At 40.2% G+C, this 4,912-nt stretch overlaps 1 pseudogene; it reads left to right on the top strand.

Annotated features, from left to right (window-relative positions):
- Positions 1-4,539: 4,539 nt before the first annotated feature.
- On the top strand, positions 4,540-4,639 carry LOC113325509 (annotated as a pseudogene).
- Positions 4,640-4,912: the final 273 nt, after the last annotated feature.

Genomic DNA, 4,912 nt, shown 5'->3' with positions numbered 1-4,912 from the left:
CCTCAACATCACCTGTAGGAAAAGGCTCTAAAAAGGGCTTCAATCGCTGACCGTTAACCTTCGAAGAACTACTACCATCTGGTGTCTCAATCTCAACAACGCCATGAGGAAAAACAGTACGGACCACAAAAGGACCGGTCCACTGAGAGCGCAACTTCCCGGGGAATAGATGCAAACGAGTGTCATACAGAAGAACTTTTTGACCTGGAGAAAATGACTTTCGTAATTTATTCCTATGATGCACAAGTTTCATTTTGTTCTTATACTCCTTAGCACTTTCGTATGCATCTCTACGAATCTCTTCCAATTCATTTAGCTAGAGCTTTATTTGAGCTCCTGCCTTGTCAAGTGAAAAGTTTAAGTTCTTAATAGCCCAATAGGCTCAATGCTCTAACTCAACAGGCAGGTGACATGCCTTGCCAAACACTAAACGATAAGGTGACATTCCAATGGGTGTCTTAAACGCAGTACGGTAAGCCCATAAGGCATCAGTAAGCCTCGACGACCAGTCTTTCCTATTTGGATTAACTGTTTTCTCTAGAATACGTTTAGTTTCCCTATTGGAAACCTCTACCTGACCACTAGTCTGAGGGTGATATGGGGTTGCTACTTTATGGGTAATACCGTATTGTTTCATTATAAGAGCAAACGGTCTATTACAAAAGTGTGAACCTCCATCACTAATTATAGCTCGCGGCGTACCAAAACGTGTAAGTATATTCTCTTTCAAAAACTGGACTACGACCCTGTGGTCATTCCTTTTACATGGAACCTCCTCAACCCACTTAGACACATAGTCTACAACGACAAGTATGTAAAGATAACCAAACGAAATAGGAAATGGACCCATAAAATCAATTCCCCACACATCAGATACACATCTCCTAATAATCTGGTCTGGACAATACTTAAACAGATAAGGATCGTCCCAAAAGAAATGCTTAACCTCGGCTAAAAACTTAGAACGATCTTGCTTACCCCAATGTTGAGGGGTTCGACCAGTAACAATATAATTCACTATATTTGCATACCAAGGTGATTGGGAAACAGAGAACAATTGTTCATCAGGAAAGCTATCCCTTATAGGAAGGGAATAACTAGGGGAACTAACAACTAGCCTAGACAAGTGGTATGCAACTACATTTTCTGCACCCTTTTTGTCTCTAATGTCTGGGGAAAATTCCTGTAACAATAGGATCCATCTAATCAATCTAGGTTTGGTATCCTTCTTAGATAAAAGGTATTTCAAAGCAGCATGATCTGTATAGATTATGATCTTAGAACCTAATAGGTAGGACCTAAACTTATCCAAGGCAAACACGATGGCTAAAAGTTCCTTCTCGGTAGTTGTGTAGTTCATTTGGGCATCATTCAGAGTTTTGCTAGCATAATAAATCACATGAAGTAATTTGTTTTCTCGTTGTCCTAAAACGACGCCTATAGCATAATCTGAAGAATCACACATAATCTCAAAGGGTAGGTTCCAGTTAGGTGCCTGGACTATCGGGGCGTAGTAGTGAGTAAAGTTTTAAGCTTCTCAAAAGCCTCTAAACAAGCATCATCAAAGACAAACTTAACATCTTTTGCAAGCAAATTGCAAAGAGGTCTAGAAATCAAGCTAAAATCCTTAATGAATCGACGGTAAAAACCTGCATGCCCTAGGAATGACCTAATATCTTTTACGGTTTTTGGGACCTGTAAAGTCTTAATAAGGTCAACTTTGGCTTTGTCTACCTCTATACCCTTTGAAGAGACGATGTGCCCTAACAATTCCTGATTTAACCATGAAATGGCATTTTTCCCAATTAAGCACTAAATTTTTTTCCTTACACCTAGTCAACACTAATGTCAAATGATGCAAGCACTCATCGAAAGATGAACCAAACACTGAAAAATCATCCATAAAGACCTCTAAGAACCGTTCTACCATATCAGAAAATATGCTCATCATACAACGCTGAAAAGTTGCAGGGGCATTACATAGCCCGAAAGGCATGCGTCTATACGCAAAGGTACCAAAGGGACAGGTAAAAGTGGTTTTCTCTTGGTCTTCTGGGGCAATAACGATCTGATTATAACCGGAGTAGCCATCTAAGAAGCAATAGTGACTATGTCCAGCTAATCGCTCTAGCATTTGGTCGATAAAAGGAAGGGGAAAGTGATCCTTCCTTGTGACCTTGTTCAATTTCCTATAGTCAATACACACACGCCATCCCGTGGTCACTCGGGTTGGGATTAATTCATTATTATCATTCTGGACTACAGTGATACCTGATTTCTTGGGGACAACCTGAACAGGGCTGACCCACTTACTGTCTGAAATTGGGTAAATAATACCCGCATCTAACAACTTAAGCACCTCTTTTCGAACTACCTCTTTCATGTTAGGGTTCAGTCGACGTTGCATCTCCCTAGAAGGTTTGGAGTCTTCCTCTAAATGAATCTGATGCATACACACAGTAGGACTTATACCCTTAATGTCTGCTATAGTCCACCCTAAAGCTTCCTTATTGTCTTGAAGTACATTTACTAGCCTACTTTCCTGATCACTATCCAAATTGGAAGCTACAATCACAGGTAAAGTCTCAGATGGGCCTAAAAACACATACTTTAGAGTATCGGGTAGTGGTTTAAGGTCCAACTTTGGGGGCTCTTCTAAAGAAGGAATTAGTGGTAGTCTCAGAAACTGGTAACGGTTCGAACCTATTTCCATCTATCAGTGTCTAACACAGGGGTAGAATCTAATAGAGCATTCACCTGTTCAATAGTGCTATCGTCGTCAAAATCTAAACCAAAATGGGATAGACAACTTTCTAATGGGTCTTCAGACAAGATGTTTGGTAATGACTCCTGAACTAAGGCTTCTATCATGTTCACCTCCTCAACACATGTGTCATCTAGCTCATGAGGTTGCTTACTGACATTAAAAATGTTCATCTCCATAGTCATATTACCAAAAGATAAACTCATCACACCATTTCGACAGTTAATGATCGCATTAGACGTAGCTAAAAATGGGCGACCTAAAATCACAGGTATCTGGTTCTCTGGGTCAGGGACAGGTTGGGTATCTAGGACCACGAAATCCACTGGATAAATAAACTTGTCGACCTCAATAAGAACATCCTCGATAACACCTCGAGGGATTTTAACAGACCTATCAGCTAACTGCAGTGTCATCTGAGTAGGTTTCATTTCACCAAGTCCTAGCTGTAAGTATACATGGAATGGCAGTAAGTTCACACTGGCTCCTAAGTCAAGTAAAGTTTTTCTACCCGGAAGTTACCTATTGTGCAAGCAATGGTAGGAGAACCTGGGTCTTTGTACTTTGGAGTTGTGGTGTTCTGAATGATTGAACTTACGTGACTAGCTAAAAAGGCTTTCTTATGGACGCTAAGTTTTCGCTTTCGCGTACACATATCTTTAAGGAACTTGGCATAAGCAGGAATTGCCTAATTGCATCTAATAAGGGAAGGTTTATGGTAACTTGCTTAAAAACCTCCACTATGTCATTAAAGTTCGATTCCTTCTTTGTTGGTACTAATAGCTGAGGAAATGGGGCTCTAGGCCTAAAATCAGACCTTTCAGGAACCGAATTCACATCATCAGAAACTTTATCAGTCTCTTCAGCTACTGGTCCTGAGAGGTGAGATCCTGAGGGGTGAACTACAGTATGTTCACTATCGGGCATGGTTACCTTATTGTCTACAACTCTACCACTTCTAAGGGTTCTAACAGCATTCAATTGATTCGATGGTTTTGCACCTAATTCATGAACTCCTCTAGGGTTGGGTTGTGTTTGACTAGGAAACTTACCTTTTTCTCTCAAAGAATCACTTATCAGACCAACCTGGGTTTTTAACTCGGAAATAGCCTGACTATTTTCTTGTCCTATCCTGTTACTAGCTTGTAGACTTGTTCTACGGATAACTGGAATTTTGCAGTTTGCTGAGTTAACAAGGCGAGAGATTCCTCTAAACTTAGGATTTTCTTATCTGACTGATTCTGAAACTGAGCTAGTCCTGAAGGATTCTTAGTATAGCCAAAACCTGGGGGAGCATTAGAATTACTAAACTGACCTTGACTTTGGCCCTTAGACCACGAAAGGTTCGGATGGTTTCTCCAACCAGGATTATAGGTTTCTGAATATGGGTCAATCTTTTGACGGTTATCAAATCTAGTGTTATTATAAAGAGCATTGGCCTGCTCTTCAATATTCTGGCCTTCCCAAAAAGGCTCCACTCTACCACTAGTCTGGCCCACTTCTAAGGCTTCTAACCTTTTTGCTATAGCAGCAATTTTGGCATCTGATTCATAGCCTCCTTCTACCCTATTAACGTTTCCTCTACTTAAAAGAATTGTTTTCTGGGGTGCCCTACTATTTTCCCATTGCTGGGTTTTTTCGGCGATTTCATTAAAAAATTCCATGCCGCATCAACAGTTTGGTTTTCAAATCCACCAGTGCATAGAGACTCAACCATGGTCGTTGTGGAATAATCTAAACCCTCATAAAGGATCTGAACTAGCCTAACCTTTTCTAAACCATGATGAGGACACTGGGATAATAAATCATTGAACCTTTCCAAATACCTATATAAAGATTCTCCCTCTTGTTGTGAAAATGTGCATATTTGCGTCCTAATAGACGATGTTTTGTGCCTAGGGAAAAACTTATTGAAAAAGGCAGATGTAAGTTGTTCATATGTCTCAATTGACTCGGAGTCCAAACTATACACCACGACTTGGCCTTATCTTTCAGGGAAAATGGGAATAACCTAAGTTTCAAAGCATCATCATCTAAGCCTCTAATTCTTAGAGTACTACAAATTTCCTCAAAATCCCTAACATGGTAATAAGGGTTTTCATTTTCTTTCCCTAAAAAGATTGGGAGCATCTGTAAGGTCCCAGGTTT

This window comes from Papaver somniferum, chromosome 11 (genome assembly GCF_003573695.1).
Source record: "Papaver somniferum cultivar HN1 chromosome 11, ASM357369v1, whole genome shotgun sequence".
Lineage (NCBI taxonomy): Eukaryota > Viridiplantae > Streptophyta > Magnoliopsida > Ranunculales > Papaveraceae > Papaver > Papaver somniferum.
The sequence above is the reverse complement of the archived record's forward strand: the minus strand, read 5'-3'. Positions and strand labels throughout refer to the sequence as shown.